Raw genomic sequence first — 21,054 nt, 5'->3', positions numbered from 1 at the left:
CCCTTGATTTTTTCAAATTTTTCAGTTGGATACTTTCTGAGAATGGTTCGTTCTAAGGAAGACCAGCTTCAGAAATTACTAAACGAGACCTTTGATTTGATACTCCACATGACTATATTTGGTGAAAAGAAAGTATATTCCCCTTTTGCAAGATTGCATACCTCTCCATAAATTCGATGTAAAAGGATGTAACTCACTGTATGCGTGACAATCCACAGTTCCCACTATTCCACTAAATCTGGTGTCAATTGCTATAACCATCTCTGACAAGAATGCGTGTGACGGACAGACTGATAGACATACAGAACACAGAAGACAGATTTTCATAAGGCTTCGTTTTACACAAAACCTTAAAAATGAAAAGTACAGACTTGAGATGGTCATTTGTTAATCACAGTAAATACAAGCAATCAAACAGCAAATTCAAAATACATAAAACTCACGACAATTACGACAAACTAGCAGTTGACACTACTTTTACTTTCTTTTCAAAATGGATTGCTGCAAAATAACCCATCTGAGAAAGCTTTGGAATAATGAAGTAGCCATGAACACATGCAGACGTAAAACAAAACAGTTTCAAATATATATTTTCATGAAGTCGCTTTCTATCTTGAAATGCCTTGTTAATACAAACTTACCCAGAATTAATTATAAAACAGTTGGAGAAAAAGAATGCCAAAACTTCTCCCCATACGCCTTCCATATGTGTAAAACAAAAGATTTAAGCGAGAAACCTGCATAACTTGATAGTGCGTAATTAAAACTATTCTTATGCAATAACAGTTACATTACTTCTGTGGCCCGAAAAAATATAAATTCATTACGTATGAGTTAACGGAAGTCTTTACGTGTATGGTGCGTCGTGTGTACCCTTCACGTATAAACTAAAGATAATGCACCGAATGCCTGAAATTCTTAGATAAATTCAGTACGTTACGGGAATTTATAGGAACTTTAATTCATAATTTCGCCCTGAAAATTCGCAACCGCTATAACGTTTTCACCACAAAGCATTTTCATCAATTGGAAAACGTGCCAGTTTTTGAAATGAATCCCATGGCTCCACAAGGTATTCCTATTTCGGTTGACTACATTCAACGTGCAGAATCAGGCCGAACTGAAAAGAACTATGCCAGCTATAATACAACGAAACCCAGTATTTCTATATGGATTCTAAAGATTTCCTTAAAACTAATCGAATTGTGAGGCCTGTCTAAGCCAAAAAATTGAATAATCGTATTTTTTCCATTGTTACAATCGATCATATCTTTTGGCAATCAAATGTTGCTGTTACTGTTATTAGTTCAAAAGCAAGCTCAATATTAATATATTGACCTAGACAGTGAATGCTTAAAGTGTCGCATGGAACGGAGGGATTTGTTCTACTTTTCGCATTTTCTTATAAGCATAGCGTGCATACGTCGTAGCACGCACGGGCGAGTATGTGTTGAAGAAATGTACGCTTCGCGATTCATGAATTACTTTGCGTACACTTGATAACCTTCATTTCAACGGTCGTTCGTTAACATTTATACATACTGAAATTCAACCAATCGTATATGATTTGAATGAAATCATCATTACATGCAATGAATGCAGTTGAAGGAAGATTGTGTGCTAATCCACTTTCTCCACTTCCTGAATCCGTAGGTAGAATAAATTCTGGACATGCTGAATCCAGATAGTTTAGACGTCATTTTCTACTGGCGAATGAGAAGGAAAATTAGTAGTTGTACATTGAATAGTTAATCAAGAGTTGCTTAAGATAGATTTAGAACAATCTTTAGATCTTAAAGAAGCCGCAAAAATGCTATATTAAATCTCAATGCTAAGTTCAGCTTATGTAAGGGCAAGTCAAAGGTCCGCAAAATTTGAAAGAAAGCGAAAGGGTGAAGAAAACACAGCCGTAAAGATCAACTGACTAAATTGCTACCTAAAAGAAGTGTAGCTACAGAAGTAGATAAAAGTAATGAGCTTTCTCTTAACATATAATTCATGATATCGTTACTCTCCGTATCTCAGCATACGGAAAATTTAATAGCCTTATATCTTATTACTTTGAGCAACATTTGCTATTGACCGTTCTGGTTCTATTCCTGTTAACGTTGCTGTTACGCTTTATTACACGGTGATTTTTTTATATGTTCATTCCACTAATCTGGGGTACTGCCACACAGCACAAAATACCGAACCATGTAATGCTCCTCTAGTAAAATAGTGGTCACTGCCTAGCATGCAGAAAACATAAACAATATTACAGCATAATAAAAGCCAAGTTTATGAGCATGTAACAGGCAATTGTTACTGATGCGCACCGCAATGAATCTTCTTAATTCAAAGATAATGAAAATGATTTTCAGTGCGCAAAATAACATGCATAAATGAATAGCTAGTTGGTCAGAATTTTGGTATTTATAGATTTAAATTATATCAAGAAATGGCTACGGCTAAAGTAGGTGCGAAACACCTTCTTTATTATATTTTTCTTCATTATGTACATATATATATAAGTATATATTATTAAGAGCATTAAGTATTTATTAAGTATTAGTGACTTTTAATCTAATTCTACAGAATAATTCGTTCATATTTTTCATAAAATCAGGCAATCTTATCACGCTATAGCACTGAATGCAAATAGTCGGCCTGTTAATGATCTTTGGTCTAGGAGGCCATACCTAAGGCCTGTAAAATAGATTTTAATTCGTATTTCGACAATTCCTCATTTATAAATTGAAGTAAGCACCTGAAAGACCAAACATTAATCGATGCATGAATCAGTTAAAATTTAAGAATGGATAGCATCTTATAATCCATATATTCATCCTAAATTAAGTGGAAATGGTTTTGAATATTGAAAACTAGACATAAAATGTTGTATTTCAAGATCCTTAAAAATGATTACCTCAGATGACTGTTGCTGATTGCGAAGGAAGAGCTATGAAATACTCTGGCAAATGAACTTCAACGCATTATGAAACACATCTGTATCATATTGATGAAAAAAAACCTATCGCATCCCAAGCGCGCCTAAAACTCAACCAAAACATTTGTTAACACGTGCCATCTCACTGTTTTGTTGGGAAGGTTACCGCAGTTCCCCCATATCATTCAATAAAATTTACATGTCCCCAATCTGGCTTTGGGCCTGCATAAAAATGAGCTTTAAAACCCAAACATTCATTGGTATTGCCACAAACTCAAAACGGGGCTGCAAATAAAATAAAATATCTATCTGATCATTCCTTTTATACCTCAGTTATGAGGCTTATGGCCTATGAGATACCTGTCGTGTTATATTATCTTTTGCCTTATCAAAACTGAAGCACATTTCCTTCCTCAACCCGAATACGGAAGTAAGCAAATGTTTTGAAGTTCTTAGATACGTCTCTAACTTTCTTATTGAAGCACCAGTCGCCTCAATGGATCGACATAGCGCGAAAGTGTAGAATACTTTTCTGGGCGACTGGCCACAATCTCGGTCGAAATATTGTGCTCAGAAATTTCCTGAATTATTTCGCGAAACGCGTTGCTGGAAAAGGTTGTGCTGGATGGCTGCCATGCAGATTAGCGTCCACCCGTTGCTCATTAAAACGTGCTGATAAGGCCGCTATTAGGACTTCTTAATAGATGCGATCAATGAACTGGAGTATTCCCAGCACTTACCAACGGTCTTTAGACTAAACAACAAACGACTGAGATTAGCTTTTCTTCAGATGAAACAAATACACCTCCAAAAACAAATTTTGTTTCTCACAGTTAACTTCTCTCAATGATGATGACCTTAATGAGCAGTAGAGACAGTTCCCGTAGTTAGTGAAATAAGCTAAACCGTAAAGCTCATAGATAAGGTCACTTCTTTGTATAGGTGGAGTATCCACCCATCCCTCTTATTGTTATTTTCCTTAGAATCTGTTATTGACTTCACCAAGAAAATAAATACACGTAGCTTCTTCCTGCTAAACATTTTTTTCTTACTATTTATTTATACGCATTTCAATGATTACTTCCTTGAGTCAATTAAATAAATGCCTCATTAATTATAGATTCAGTAGCAATTCCGTGCAGGCACACTAGGGGAAACCCAGAAAATAGACAGGACACAACCGGGTAAAAGCGTACCGAGATCGTAGAAAGAATCGCGAAGGCCGAAAGGGTAGTACCGAGCAGGGAAGTGGGCCTGCCATCCACTAAGGAGGAGAGGTTGAACGACCTAAACTCTGCTAGAACGCAAAACTGATCACAAATCGCAGTGAAGTGCCATGCTAGTGGGGGTTGAAGATACTCCGCTATTAGAGGGCAGCCTCGAGTATTAATGGAGCCAATGGCCAGCACTAAGATAGCAAGGGTAAACCTACTGCAAAAACTTAATTTGTAGTGATTCCAAAGACTCAGCAATTGAATATTTCTCCGGGGGCAGATTGGTGGTCCGCAAGAACGAAGGATGCTGGCAATTTGGGATTCCTTTTGCAAAAAAAACCAATTTACAATATACGTATATGTCTTTCAGAGTTTCCAACTGCAGATCTCGTGACTGCAAAAGTTTCATTGTGAGCCGGCGTAGGATCGCAGCTGTGATATCCCCCCATCCCAGAAGCTGATACCCGGTTCCCATCGGAATTAGTCATTAGGCTGGTAAAGTCCGCGTGAGGTATCCGCTGCTACTTCTCCTCGATTGCAATGCTAACGCACATAATGACATCTGAATAAGCAGCGACTCAAATCGAATAGCAATAGGTTGAAAGTATGCATATAATGCAGGAAACACGCCGAAAATTTTGACCAGCACCAAATTCGAGGTACTAGACATAGCGGCAGAGAACGTCTAGTGAATATGGCACGAACTGAAGACAACTTTATAAATGAATTCCATGGCCGAATCTGACCTAACATTTATTAAGCGGGTTAATCCATAAATTTGTTCATGTTCTCATGTTCCGAAGGGGCGGAACCAAAAAATAAAACCCAGTTTTCAGTCGGAAAACACGATTACGGTTTGCGTCCATTTCGACGTTGTTGTGTATCATGAATTTTTGCCAAAAAATTTCACTGTGAACAAGAAGAATAAATTCGGTATTATGGTGAAGAAAATACTACAGCTCTACTAAAGTTGTCCTGTTATAACCACCCCACCTTAAAGAGTAGGAAGGAGGGCATTTTTCCTTGTCGCTGGAAAGTGGCCAGAATCGCGTTGACCAGTAATGGTAAAGGAGACCCGAAGCTCCCGTCTGCATACCGACCGCTGTGTATGCTTGACACGGCCGGAAAAGTGCTCGAGAAGCTCATCAGGCGTAGACTCGCTGAAGCGATCCGTGCTGCCGGAGACTTATCCGCAAGGCAGTTCGGGTTTAGAACAGGGAAATCTACAGTGGATGCTGTTATGGAGGTCGTAGATGCGTTTAATCGAGCCGGGGCACACAGCCGCCGATCTCGACGGATAGTGCTCCACATAACGCTTGATGTCAGAAATGCCTTCGATTCCGTAAGATGGACAGATATGCTAGGCACACTAGAGAACTGCTTTCACGTGCCAAGCTATCTCTTGCGGATATTGAGGGATTATCTGAAAGACCGCTCCCTGTTCTATGAGACGCTAGAGGGCCAGAGGAGGATGGAAATCACGTCGGGAGTAGCGCAGGGATCCATCCTAGGGCCGGACCTCTGGAACGGTTCCTACGATAGTCTGCTGAGACTCGATATGCCCGAATAGTCGCGCCTGGTCGATTATGCAGACGAAGTTGTGGCACTTGTTGCCAGACGCACTGTTGAACAGGCGCAAAGCAGACTTGGCATATTGATGCGACGGGTAAGCGGATGGATGACTGCTCACGGTTTGAACCTTCCGCTGGAAAAAAACCAAAGTAGCCATCCTGACCAGAAGGAGAATCCCGACCTTGCGTCTCATATCGATCGGCGAGTTCACTATTGAGTCAAAACCAGCGACTAAATACCTTAGTTTATTGCTCGACTCGAAGATGAGCTTCTTCGAGCAAATCAAAGCAACCGCGGACAGGGCTGCAGCAGGAGTCGCGGCCTTAAGTCGGCTAATGGCGAATGTCGGCGGCCCTATATCAACTAGGAGACGTCTCCTCAGGGGAGCAACGCATTCCGTCCTTCTCTATGGTGCGGAGGTATGGGCTGATGCCCTTGACAAGGAGGTGCATCGTAAACGCCTCGCTCAAGTGCAGACGCGAGGAGCTTTGCGAGTGGCGTCTGCTTATCGCACCGTCTCCGAACCGGCTGAGATGGTGATTACGGGAGTGATCCCCGTTGGCCTCCGTGCCAAGGAGCGTAAAGCTATCTATCGCCGTAAGGGCGAAAACTTAAGAGAAGTGGTTGCCCGTGAAGAACGTCAACGCACCCTTAGCGACTGGCAACTTTCTTTGCAAAATGAACCAAGGGGCAAGTGGACTGCGCGGCTCATCAACAAATTAGACCCATGGTTGAACTAAAAGCACGGTGAGATTGATTACTTCCTTACCCAACTTCTAAGTGGGCATGGAGGTTTTCAGTTTTACCTGCACATGGTTGGGAAGGCGCGATCTGCTGATTGTGTGTTCTGCAATAGAGTGGCGGATGACGCTGAACACACCTTTTCCTCTTGCCAGAGGTGAGACGGCCTCCGCCAGCAGCTTTATGCAGACACAGTGGAGCTCTCTCCAGACAACATTGTCAGAGAGATGCTGAAGAGCGCTGGCAGCTGGAATCGTATTGCGCATTATGTTCGGGCTCTTCTTACTACGAAGAAGATTGAACACAACCGGCAGAGGGATCGGACGGTAAGGGGTTCCCTGAACTAACAACAACTCCCTTCCTCCCCTCCCCTCCCGTAGGTGAAAGGAATTCCCTGACTTGAAGGTTCCCAAAGCCGAGAGCGGGAGGGCTAGCCCGAAGTAATGTGTCAAACGGTTCCAGGCTAGTTCTCTGATGACAGGGAGGTGTTTAGTTGGTAGTCCGCCAGCGTGCTGTTGCGGGAGTCCAACACTCTGTGCGTAAACGCATTCACCTACCCTACTCCCAACAAAAAACCCTAAAGAGTAGAGCGCCCCTTTTTTGTTTGATAGTGTACTTCAGAAGGATGTCTTTTTCAGTGCTCGTTTTGGGGCCCATTATCCCATATTTAATTGCCTTCCAGTAGTTTCCGTAGACCTGTGTACACCTACGTGAGCTGTTAGGTAGGTTCTGGACGCAACTTACGAGTGGATGGGGCGTTGCCTGAAACGGTGTATGGAACCTTAGCGCGATTTTTATTTGATAATTTGCGGGAATGCTACTATTTTAATCGATGTGTATTTTGAGATGTGTAGGATTTTAGGCAATGTGTATTTTGCCCCAGATCCACAGTAAATCATTGATACACTGTGTCTGCAACACAACTTCGGAACTAAAATTTTGACTTAACAACAATTACAGTTTCGCTATATCAGACGAGCAACAATGTCCCGAAACCAGGGATTACGCGTTGCAAGCGATTCAATGGTAAGTAACTCAACATCAGCCGCCAATATCTGAAACATCGCGTTAATTAAGGATATAAAGCTAAGCTTCTCACTATCATTGCTCTGAATCCGAATTCCGTTTGTCATGGATGTCTATGTTTGTTTATTGTTTGTTTGGTCATTGAGAGCTTACGACTTGCAAAGAATTCAGTGCGATTGCAATGAAATTGAGGCATAATCTCATTGAAAACTCAGGAAAACAAGGCATTCTCGAGGGAAGTGAATTGAAAACAGAAACGATTTTATTTTGGATAGGGGGAATGGTATGTAAATATTATCCTGCCAAGACAAGTGGTGCAGGGAAAAGGTGGCTCCACCGGCTTATGATCATCAAGCATTTAATTAATTCGAATAGGAACAGAAAAGAAAAGAAGAAGTCGGGAAACCGAAAGCAGGACGCTTCAGGTATGAAAGGTTTTGTGTATTTCTTTTATATTTTTTTATAAAGACATTTGCGTGTGCGTTTGCCCCATTAGTACACAGCAGGTAATATATGCATATATTATGTGAGAGTATCCACTTTCATGTGATATTTGCATTCATAGTCGTGAATTTGTTAAGAAGTGACCACTTTAATCTATTATAACTTCGTTAGTTATAGTGCAATTTCCACCATCCACCACAGGATCGTGCTCTATATTATAGTCTATATTACTGAAAAATATACTGGTGCTAGGGTGAACTTAAGGGTAGTTTTTGAGAATGGGTCCGTTAAAGAGATGACCACTTCCCACCTTTCCAACAGATGTCAAAACTAATACCGGCTTCGGAAAGTACTAATCGAAACCTTTCATTTGATACCCCACGTGACTGTATTTAGTGGAAAAATATTTTACACTCCGCTTTTACATGTATGTAGCGTTCAGCTTCTGGTTTACCTTCTTGTTAATATTTTTTGCCGGTTTCAGTTACTATGTTTGGTAATTATGTTATTCATTTACCTTTCACATTGTTTTTGTGGGAACACTTAATGAATTAACTCGGCCGAATTTCTTTACTTTGAAGATCCCCCTCCTAACTCTTTCCTAGCTTACGCAAAACTCATAATAGTAAGTGGCATCGGCAAATGCCGATATCGACATCATCGGAAGAACCACCCGACGTACAAACTGCCTTCATCCAGATCAAGCAGGCGGCGATCGGCGCGAGATCTTGGGCTGCACATCAATGAAGGCAAGACAAAATATATGGTGGCAACGTCAGCACCGAAGACGAATCAACCAACAACATCAAACCGCACTTTGAGACCGTTAATAATTTCCTATCTAGGATCGAAAATCACAACCGATAACAACTACGATGATGAAATCCGCGCACGGTTGTTGTCAGCCAACAGAGCCTATTTCAGCTTACAAAGACTGTTCCGCTCGAAACGTCTCACCATAGGATCAAAGCTCTTACTGTACAAGACAATGATCTTGCTAGTCCTCATGTATTCCTCGGAAAAGTGCGAACTCTTGGCCGCGTTCGAGAGAAGGATCCTCTGAAGAATTTTTGGCCCCCTACATGAGGATGGACGATTCCGTAGCCTACACAATGACGAAATCTGTGAGCGATACCATGACCGTCAGGTTGTGGATAAAATCCGGCTCAATAGGTTACGGTGGGTGAGTCACTTAATCCGTATGGATGAGGATGATCCCACCCGGAAAGTCTATAAGGGCAATATTTATGGTAGAAAAAGAAGACGAGGCAGACCCTGCTTAGGATGGAGCGATGGCGTAGGTCAGGACGCCAGACAGCTTTTAGGGATATCGAATTGGTGGACCTCGGCGCAAAACCGGGATGTCTGGAGTTCTTTATTAAGGCAGGCCTAGACCGGATACCGGTTGTTGCGTCGTTGATGATGATGATCGGCAAATGCAAATGCAAACGTCTTCTGTCTTGGATTTTGCCTCTCGATTGTGAAACTAAGATCTCGAATTCTCCGCTACAACGCACACATTCAGGCCGGTATTTTTTATTTTGTATTTTCAGCTTGGTTGTTTTCAACTTCCCCTTCCCATCCCCCCTTCCTCATCAGCGCAAGAACACGTGAAAATTTGTTAATCACGTGTGAAGTATTCAAAAGAACCCCGACCCCTCATTCCTGAATCTAGCCAGCGCAGAGGACACGTTAGTGGAGCTATTGTACTCGGGAGTGAACCCTTACGGTCGATTTCGCCATTTCTTCAGGTCCTTGGAATAGTTCTGCCCTCTTAGTTGGTCAACTCGAGTTGTCTTTAACGTGATACTTAGTCATTACAAGACATATAACGGTTTTAGTTTCATCTGTAAATAAGCTTTTGTGTTGCATTTATACTATTGTTTCTAGCCTTTTAGTAAGTGAAAATCGTAAGAACAATGGAAAAGCTTATGTGCTCAAACTTCACTATCACTAGCAAACCGCTCGTTGTACAAAAATTGTCAATACAATATCTACTACGATAGATATTCGATGCCCCACTAATAGGCGCATATTAAAATCAGCTTGCCACATCGAATAAAGTGACATTTCTAGCACCCCTTGTCATACAGCTGTATGCAAAGCCGCGCTGTTCAATCTAGGTAAACTGGGCGGTCTTATTTCGTATTAGAGCCTATTGATTAGGATCCATGCTGCTCTCTTGAGTTGGACATTAAAGCAAATATTGCTCGACCGCAGTATTTTCTTTCGTTTATTTTACTTATCTCTCTACCTGAGCTTAGTTAAACAAAATATTACGCTGCTGGAAGGGTCAGGGTTTTAATTATCTGAGAAACTCTCATCCAAGATGCCTAGGTCGGCGATAAGCTTTACAATGAAATAGAGGAAGTCATAGATGTATTTATCTCGCTGACTAAACTCGAAGAAGTCCAAAATACACTCAAAATTCTAAAACTAATAAAACTTCAAATGCAAATGGCATATCTGTGGATATGATGAAATGATGAGCTTTTGAGGACAATGTTGGCTATAAAAATGAGAGCACGAAAGTTTGAACATCATTTTCATCAGCTCTACTATTAGAATCGTAGAAGTATGCCTTTATATAATATAGGTTACACAGTGGCAAGAAATCTGGAACTTTCTTGATGTAGATAAAAGGGATGATTTTAACGCTGGAATTGGAGAATCGACCAGATTTTCTTAATTATACCGGGAAAAAATAATATTGACATACACACAACATTGACATACATATCACAAATGGGATAAATGTCCCCTCAAATATTTTTATATAAGAAATACACAAAACCTTTAATTCCTGAAGCGTCCAGCTTCGGGTCTTCTGACTTCTAATTTTAGGCGTCATTTAATAACTTACTCCCTATTTAACGTTGCCTCGCTCTCTAAATTGATATAGTTTTGATATTTTGCCTAACTACCGCGTGACTTAACGACTGATTTTTTATATCGCATCTTCATGGAAAAGTAAACGAGTGTTGCGCTAGCTCTTCTCTCTACTCGAAGCCGATCCGTGTTAACAATAGTTAAGTTAGACTATTTAAAATTCCCACCTGGAAACGTTTATTTAATTTAATAAGCGGCGATAATTTGATGGAGAATGGATATGACATATTAAAATTTAGAACAGCAATTTTCGCTAGGTTTTCAAGATGACTGCTCTTAATTAAAAGCTTGAGCTTCCCTAAAAGAGTAGAATGCAAAAAGTAAATCATCTGTAGAATATTCATTTCGATCACCATACTGACGGTTGTTGGTAAGATGTGCCCTATCTAAATAACCGAGGGGAGTTGGTCAGTTTTCCAAATTCAAATCAAATCTGAAAAATATAGCTAGCTAGCAATACAGAGACAAACCCTTTGTAGATGGTTTGGTTGCGGACAATAGAAAATAAGGCCAATATAAGACAATGGCCTAGGTTTCCAAGTGGTGCTTCTTTTGAAAGTTCTCTGGATGTATAATCATGGTCATTGCCTCATGTTAAAGGAAAGTGATCAGGGAAAGGCCTTGCATTAAATATATTAAAATCTATTATATTCATCACCGTATTCATGCAAAATTTAAGTCTTATCAAATGTGATGAATGCATTCAGGTAGGAAAAAGTTATTATAACTATTAAGGGCATCACTCTTTTAGGTGAATTGTTAGTTTAAAATGTGATTGTTTATAATTTGAATGTTTGTAAAAAAATCCAGCAAAAGCTAAACAAAACGAAGTTTAATTTTCGGTCGTCTATAATGAACAGTAGACAAGAGCCAAATTGGCGGCATTCTTTTGCCTTCTGTACTGGCTCAAGTCTAAAATTATTCGGTGCCAGTTAGACGCAAGTCGTGCAGAAAACAAGATCTACAATTTCATTCCTTTTAGGGGGTGGAAAGCCCTTTGCAAAGTTAATAATTTATTGTGCCATTGCATAATTTAGCACAAAATCTTTTTATTTTCATGATAATAGGGGGAAGAGCAAAGTCGCATTGTGTACCAACAACATACTTCACTCGTCATGTAAGTCATAAACAGTTTCATTTTAAAAGTTATTCCAAACCTCTGATTGGATCATCCAAAATAATTCTGGCTTTGAAATAATATTCTATAATGAAATCCACTGCCAATTAAATTCAAACTAATCATTTTATTGTAGCTTCATATGCCAAAACTTTCATGAAATGCCTAAAAATGCATAGATTTCCAAAAGTTTCTAAAGATGAAACCGTGTCCTACCACATTCATTTCATTATGGAGTATGTCTTTCGAATCTAATCAAAAGACTTAAGCAAGTAACCTCAATTAATATCAAGCCTTGGTTTATGGTATTTAACTCAAGTTGCAATTAAAATGTTATAGCCATTCAATATGGCGATTTTTAGAAACAAGTTTCAAATCAAGTTCTTACATCCTGGATTTTCCAAAGTGAGAGTGCATGCTCTAAGATGTGATTATTTTTGGCCATGATTCTGGTGATAGCACGTAAAATAAAATCCCATACGAGCTCATCTCAAATTGCTGCTTCATTAAAGCAGTTCCAAAAGTATCTAAAAAATGCCTATTCAATACTAAAACCTACTCCATAATATAAAGTACAATCGGTAAATCTTCACTGACGATCCGAAACGTAAACAGATAAATTAACGCCTACCTAATACTATTCCACTACCGCGCATGCTACATGGAATTTTTTCGAAATTTCACCAAAGGATCATCTATCTAATTTTTATGTATGTCCACATATTTCTTGGACATTTTTATTCAACTAAGTACTACGAATAGTAACAACGACCGGCATACTTTTTTTCTCACGCGCCATTCACACTTTATCCGCAATGATTACAAGTAATTATCGTCTCGAATTCAAAGGTCGGGTGTAATAAAAAAGTGAAATTTTACTTAGAAAATGATAAAAGTAAATGCAAATTTTTCCCATTTGGTAGACACCACGTCCCAACTTACGTTTGATTCTTCAATAGCATTTATGACAGAACAGAATTAGACAACAATTTTCTGCCGTTTGTTGTTGCTAGTGTCATACTAAAGATCGTAATCATTTTTGACACTATTCCATTGGTCTGAATGAATACGGGATGAAGAAAGCATAGAATGAGGCTGTAATGTGGAAGCATATCTGATGCAACGATTCTAATTTTAATAACAAATATAAATCAGGCGGTGTGGTTTATCTTGTTAAAGTGTGAAGATATGAATTATCAACATTTTCATAATTCATCTATGTAACGGAGTCGTAGATAGTCGGAAATAGATAAATCCGGTGATTTGTTTGTCAATTTTTATGTCCCAGCGATAACCATAATTAATATTTTAGATAATCCTGAGCATTAGTATGGGTCAAACGCATTTTTAGATGCTTTTCGAACTGTCCCCTTTGTATTTATGATATAAAGCCTAACCTTAGCGTTCATTTCGCAGGGATTATAAAAGCTAACATGTTGAACTTTGGGCTAAAGTTGGTATTCGAGTTCCTCAGGCGAGATGTCATTTGAAATTTGTCATATTCTTTGAGAATTTAATAGGGTTTTCTTGATGGAAGCTGGTAAAGTTATTCAAGTGGCAGTAAAATGGTTTAATATTACACAAGTCGGATTCATATTTCAATAAGATATAGCTGGCATTCAATGAAAACCCATATATACTACACATCGTTTTTGACGCCTTTGTGTTAGTAAAGAAAGGAATGCATACGTTAACCTAGTCAGTTTTGCAGCAAATATAATAAAAATTTTAGCTACTATTGCATATATAATACAATATCTTGAACTACTCAAACATGACGGTGTTATGGGCGAATGTTTAAGCATGTGTCTTGGCCAACTATAAAAGACAATACACGGGGTCTGGTGGTAGCGAAGACAAGGATGTTTCATTGCTATGATCACATCCAAAATGAGGATAATCTCGATCGATATGGGATTGCACCGATCGTGGCAAATTTGCGAGAGAGGCGTCTTCGGTGATGTAATCAAGAGAATTCACTTGCCGAAATTAGTATACACCATGAAACTACCAAAAGACCAACCGATACAGCGATGGCATGATACGCTCGAAAGTGATTTGAAAGCCTGGCGACTATACCAAGAACAGGCCTTTGACCGATTAAAATGGCGCAACCGATCAAGACGCGCCGGTCCCGCTTTTGGACGGAACAAAGGCTGAAGAAGCAGAAGAAAATTTCATAGATTTTGTCCGAAAAGAAAATGAAGTTTGGGCGCCTGACAAGTAGATTAACAAAAAACTAGGGCAATCGCCCCAAAAAGCAGCCCACAAATCCCGCCTGATATTTTGCAATACACGATCGCAAATAACATTTTTGTACAAAATTCTTGCCGAAGATGAGAAACAATATTTTTACAAGCAGCAAAGGAAATTGTCGACGGCGCCAAAATATAAAGCCATGAATAAAACATGTGTTCCATGCTAAGGTGACAACAAACTGTGTTCGGCATGCTAACAAGGGGAAGTTTACGTGTACCGGCAAAGAACAACATACTCAGTTAAAAAACGCTACCTTGCGTAAACGATCTAATTTTACAGAAAAGTACTATGCAACCTGGATAAGAAAGTTTTTGCCCAGCAGTTCTCGCCGTCCCGCCGCAAATATAGCAGGAAGGTGTTTGAGTGATATTTTCCTCGCCATATCCAATCATATGAGAAGAGATGTTTTTGGGGACAATGTATATACCCATGGTCATTTTCCTTAAATGTGCATGACGTATCAACCACACCTAAATGTCATCGCCGTCAGTTTCCGGAAATACGTTTCAGGTCGTCACTACTTCTGGAAACTCCTAGACCTCTCCTCCATTGTTCGCGTCGGGCAATTCTAAGGCGGCCCAGGAGTCAGCCGCGGATGGGGGTTTCCACTGCCTTGTAAAGTTAGCAAAGGAGCTCTTTGTTAATGTGTGACTTATCAAATGCCATTCAATCGTCCGATCAACACGTTCTCGGGTAAGTGGCTGGCATGCTAACGCAGTTCTTCGTTCAAAATTGTATCTGGCAAGAGTACATGCATGTCCTAGTGCGGACAGATTCTAACAAAGCCTTTAAGTTCCCAAATACATGATGGTAGCGGTCACGAGGCGATCGATGTGTGGAATCAAATTCCAAACATTATCCGTCCTCTTGGATTCCATATCCACTATCAGATGTTGGAGATCGTATTGACTTTCACTATCTTACTTACACCCTTCTTGAAAAAGCTTGTTGCAAATTTCTTCAGCCATTAGGTCTTTCTTCTTCTTGATCCTCGGCAACCAGCGACTTTTCCTTGGAGAATCAGGTGAAGTAACTCGTGTTTGTGTGGATACTTTATTATGTGCTCGAAGTAATCCGACCCCGCTTGTGAACGGGACAAAGGCTGAAGAAAAAGAAGAAGAAGTAATCCAATCTTCAGGATTGACAGGATTTTAACTCTTTGCCTTCCCATCTACACTGCAGCAAGTGTATAATATAGCAAGGCAATGAGTTCCCATCGAACACTGTTTTAGATCAACCAGCAAATAGCGCTCAGGGAAATGTTGGAGGTTTAGAAAATATTCCGGCAAAAACCTGTGCGAAATCTATTCTTAGAAGCACTGCGCATGACTAATTCCGAAAATGCTGAATGAATTCTTTTAGATATTTAGAATTGGTAATCGCGATGTGTGTGATATACGTATGTATATTTGAAAACGTCTCGTCTTGGAGGAATGTCGTTCAATATAGAGTGCTAAATTAATCGTAAGCGGTAAAGCGATGAAAATAGAAGCTTATCGTATCCGGTTACGGTATAAAAAATTACCCGTGTCCGAAGGGAATCGCGTATTTTTCTGAATAAGTACAAAATTTGCGATATATATAAAGTGTAGATTGTAGATATTCATATCGTTGAATGTGAAGCCTAACAAAAAATATTGAAGACAATTAAGGAATGCACAACACACAATACATTCAGTTCAAATTAAGCTGCAACCACTACAAGAAAGTCAATCGGAAGTAACCGAGCAAAAAGCAGAATTTCTACAAAAATGTGTTTCCAAGTAGTTATCTGGCCTCCCATGATACCCAATAACCTTCATCTAGATTTCGTAAGCAAATGTAATTTTTGCTTCGCAGAATAGTAGATCTACAAGGAGCCACCGCAATTGCTTAAGCCACAGAAAATTTACTATATTGAGTTCAATCAATATGCCTGGCAAATAATCCTCTAATAATCCGTTGTCTCCCATTTTAAATATAATTCACGCCAAACCGTTCAAAGGAACTGGGCAGACAATATTCAAATTAAAACTATTGACTTCATTGACAGGACAATTGCGTTGGTCATAAATTGGGCTTCCACCATCAGCACTGCAAACAAACCGGCAGTTACTGGACAGCCTTCTGGCATATTGAAATTCATTGAGGCTACCAAATCTGCAAAGATTGCAAACTTAATGTAAAATGCATTCATTAATCTTGACAAGAATCTTCTCTTCAAGGTTATATGTAACCTAGCTCTCTGAATTGTGATTCCGCCTCTCCTGGGGACATCAAATTCAAACAAATTGGAAGTAATTCAAATTTCATTTTTATTTTTATTATAAAACAATGTACGAGCATTTATGATCATTTGTAAATACATATTATTGTGGTGGCCGAATTACAAATTAGCTAAAAGAAATGACGGATACGGGACGTATTATTCCGAATTGTACTGAAAAAATCGCTCTGCTGTAAGTTTCAGGCTTTTGACTCTTATTCATTTTTCCTCAAGAACTAACTACCAAATGATACTACTATTAAATCTCCAAATCAACTCCACATGTGCTTGTATTGATAAGAGGACGTCAAAATATGTAACTATTTGGAAGCTAAGGCTTCAGCGAACAAGCAGAAGTAAAAAAATGACAAAAGTAAAAAAAGCGTAAATTTTTCATAAGTTCAGCGCATATTTTTTTTTTGGAATACAAAACAAATCAGCAAAAGTCACTTTATTGGATTCTGAAAACCAGGTGCAACAGCTAGTCAGTTTCTCCATGTAAATGACCCCGACCCCGGACCAATAGCCACTCCATCTGTTTCTGTAAACCCTTATATGGACGCAACTGTTTCCAGCAACATACTTCAGTTGCCATTAGGACTTTCCGAGAAGCTACTCAGCGTAGTACAGTAAGGAAAGAAGGGATGATTCTTGCAAAGAATTTTAATTGACATCACCCTTTCAAAACGAGCAGGGGATCCATTAGCTGTGTAAGCAATAAATCGTTCTAACAAAATGGACAATTGGGGAAAAATTCCCAATTACGGCTGGTTACAAGATACAACTTCATTTTTCCAGAAGATCAACTAGGTGCAGGAAAAGGATTAATATTCCTCCGATATCAATCACTAAGGTGATCTGAGTAGCATCTATTTTGCCTGATTCCTCTACCTTAATGGAATTTGGTAGTAGTTTTCTCCGTGGATATGTTCACATTCGCTCTTTGTACCCAGTGATTATTAGTATTCATAAGTTGCACGTAATTTTATTCCAGTTCAAGGTGGGACCCCTTCTGAACAGTAGGATCAGTAAAACTAACCCGCCAAAATTTCGACCTTAGCTAGCACAGAGGTCTGCAAGCGCGTCTCGACGAGTTACATTTAGCTGGTGGCGGATCTCCACATCCAGCTTCAGCACCTTTCTTCTTTTGGGATAGCTCAACTTTCGTAATTGAACTTGATTAGCTCAGATTGTTTTCGGGCCATCCCCAACTTCAATACCTAATTAAATTCACAGTCACAATATCCATTATGCTCCACCTAACTGAACCTGAGCCTTTACGGGCTTCCAATTTCGTTTTCCCAGCTATGATCCGCGTGTCTTTAACTCCGACTTCTAAAATTGGGGTTACAGACTTTTTCACGTGAAGCAAGTATTCCTAAACCTGACTCTCACCCCACTTTATAGAGCAGATTTTCATACATTTTTCCTTCCTTTCCCTTCAACAGCTGGTCATTTCTTTTGTTCACCTATCGCCGCGTAGATGGTTGCTTTCAGGAGGCTCTGGAATTAAGAGCCTTTGCGGCTATAAGCTGAAAGATATTGCTGTCCGAGCGTCTGAGAAGTGTCTTTCCCTATCCTTATGTGTAATGGCAATCTCTGCGTTCATTGATCTGAAAATTTTAATATTCTCTCTTTTTCGTCGGGATGAAGCAACGGCAGAGATGGAGTAAAGAGGAAGCTGGCCTAAGCTCTGCTTATTGCACCCTTATTGTTTGATCCTTTCGTTCGGTTATTGCGTTCAAGGAAGATTGAATTCCTGTGATTTTTGCTTTCGAAAGTGTTGGACCAAGTAGAAGTTTGAGGTTTCGGCATAACTGGAAATTGAAGGCACATATCACGAATTCGCCGATACAGTCTCCCATGTTCGGAAGTTACGATCTAATGCAATAGACTCGTGAAATAACAAACTCTCAAATAAAGAAAAGTTTCAAATAGCGAACAACAATTTTTCCACATTAGGTGCTGTTACGAATTATATGTCGCCATTTGCAGGAATTTTGTGAAATATATCCTCCTAGTCCTTTTCTATCTTTGTAGAGGAAAATCTCTTTTTGTTCCTTTATTAGGACTATGTCCATAGATCGAAGAGTGTTTTTGCGTATTTGCTAGAATAGTGGAAGAAAATTTTACGTATTAATTGATATATATAAAGGGCTATTCGTGGCCCCGGCCTCAAGAAAATATTATTTTTGGAAATTGTCAGTGCGCTGGATTAGAAATCGAAAAGGGAAATATTTGGGTGCTGTCACTAGCGTTATAGCACCTCCCAGGAAAAAACTTCAGAAAATGCGAGCAATCGAAAATGGCCGATCTTTTTTTGGATAACCCCTGATGCCATCCTCCTCCAAGTGAATTTCGAACAGAAAGTAGCATCGTTCTTCCGTAAATACTGCAAATTTAATTACATAAAAAGTTCTCACACATCTTGGTACATCGGCAGTCCAATGCAGAAGTTAGCTGGCCGAGTCTGTGGGATACACTCTAAGATTAATTTTGAGAGCAGTTATCAGACATTGAACTCTGAGGGTATATCTCTAGTCCGGCCACGACTTTTACCAAGACTACACAAGCTTTTTCCTTGGGTACAACAACTAATTTGATAGGCAAAACTGGCAGAAATTTTGCGCCTTAGTTTACGACCCAAGATCATGCGAGCTCTTTTGCGCCTTCACATCTCCACGACGCGAGAGCTAAATGGATTAGTCAACAAGTTTGAAAACCAGCAGAATCGTTTAACTGTTTGTAAGATCACGAGGAGGACCAGTCCAAAACAGCAGCTGTCAAAGTGGACACGGACAAAACACTACCAAAAGTGTCGACCGGAACATGCCGGGTGCTTAGAATCCGAGGTGGCAGCTACCCATCTACGTAACTGTTGGATTTACGAAAAAGTTACCAGTAGCAGGACTGCTTGAAAGAGCGGCGTCGGTTCTATTACCGATGTGGCAAATTTCCTGAAGTCACAATGTTCTCGTTATGTCCTGTCAAAAACCAGAAGGACATGGCTGCCACCGGATGTGGCCTCGCTTCCTCCTTACTGCGCTAAAACTGTCCTCACTTAAGAGGGCAACTTTATTATGCCCGGAAGATTAAAGGTTGGAGAAACATTGATTGAGAATTCAATCTGGTCGTAGATCTCTCTCATTATCGTGCGCACGTTTGTGTAACGACGCACGAAATTCCTGTTCATATTTTTATATTTCAAATTAGATGGAATTTGAAAGCAGATGACATGTGAAATTTTATAAATGACAAGGGTCTTAAGTGTGAAAAAGAACCCCCCTAATCTCGATGTTAGCAATCACAGAAAGGTGCAAGCGCGTGTCGTTAAGACACTTTTTAGGGTTTTGTACTTCGCGACACCTTAGAAAACATGGCCTGATGAAAGGCTACTAACAAATCGCAATATCCACTGACAGAACTTAACTGTGCATTAGCTAGGATCAGAAAAGGGTGGAAAACGGTTCCAGCAAATCATTATCATAGCAACTAATCAATTTTCACTGGGCATTGAAAAGCGATTAATAGGCTAATGAACATTGCAAAGTAGTTTTGCCACAGACCACGGTTTGTATCATCTTGTGCGGCGTTAGCAGTCCTACTCTTAATGCTTTCATACCATCATTGACTGGGCCTTAGGCTCTTTATCTCAATGCCCTGGGTTCGAATGTGTGAGGATACTTGCTTTACGTAACATTGGTAGCTTTAGAGCTAACACGAATACCCGTATGGGTTCCTACAACACATTAATCCAGCAATATTTATGGGTCCCTCTTATTTTCACTGCCTGTTCATTAACAGCATATGATACTGCTGCTAATTTGGTATTACCTTAATAAAAATTGGATTTGGGCATGCCTCTTAATACTTCAACAATTATGCTGTGAGGCCACCTCAGGAATTCCAGTAGCAGTTCTGAGTATTCGGCCGCTACCACCCAAAACGTCTATTCAAATGTCTCCTTGTCTGCGCGGTTTGCGGGAATTCGAAAAAATTTTTAAAATGACAATGCGAAAATCTAGTTCTAAAGAATCTTGGTCTGAATGAGGGAGAAAGAAATAGTGCAGTTCTTCCTCACATTGACTGAATATAGCTGAGATGATAACCATTATTTATTCCAGGTGATAATTTAGAGAAAGAGAAAGGATATAGCTAAATACACCAAATAAAGGATGAGTCAAGGAACCTCCCAATTGCATTTCCCATTCTTTTTGGTTAATCATTATAAATAACACTAAAAGCAGAACGTTGATCCGAAAAGATTTTTAGAAACTGCAGCGAAATATTCGCTAACACTGGTTGAGTGGAAAAACGCATCCACAAAATCTGGAGATATTACCCATAATCAAACTTGTATGTCGTCTGGGCTGTATCCTACCAATTATATTTTCTTGATGATTACTAAGTTTTTTTTTGTTCGCAAAACTAGAGGAGTTTAATTGACAAAGCAGCTATTTTTAAATATATTCAGACAGAAAGCACTAACTGATTTCCACATATCATAAGTTATAGCCAAATTGTCCAAAAGTTTTCGAAGTAAAAATAAATACTAGAAAACATGAGGTGTAACTAGAACGCTACTCTTCAAAGTTTGGAACTTCTTTAGTTTTCACCG

General features: G+C 39.5%; 1 protein-coding gene across 3 annotated transcripts in view; it reads right to left on the bottom strand.

Annotated features, from left to right (window-relative positions):
* LOC119650373 overlaps positions 1-21,054 on the bottom strand; it is a 76,115-nt gene that overhangs the window by 53,779 nt on the left and 1,282 nt on the right. The gene's annotated exons all lie outside the window — the stretch shown is intronic.

The sequence above is a fragment of the Hermetia illucens genome, chromosome 2 (genome assembly GCF_905115235.1).
Source record: "Hermetia illucens chromosome 2, iHerIll2.2.curated.20191125, whole genome shotgun sequence".
Classification (NCBI taxonomy): domain Eukaryota; kingdom Metazoa; phylum Arthropoda; class Insecta; order Diptera; family Stratiomyidae; genus Hermetia; species Hermetia illucens.
This window is presented reverse-complemented; position numbering and strand designations above follow the sequence as displayed.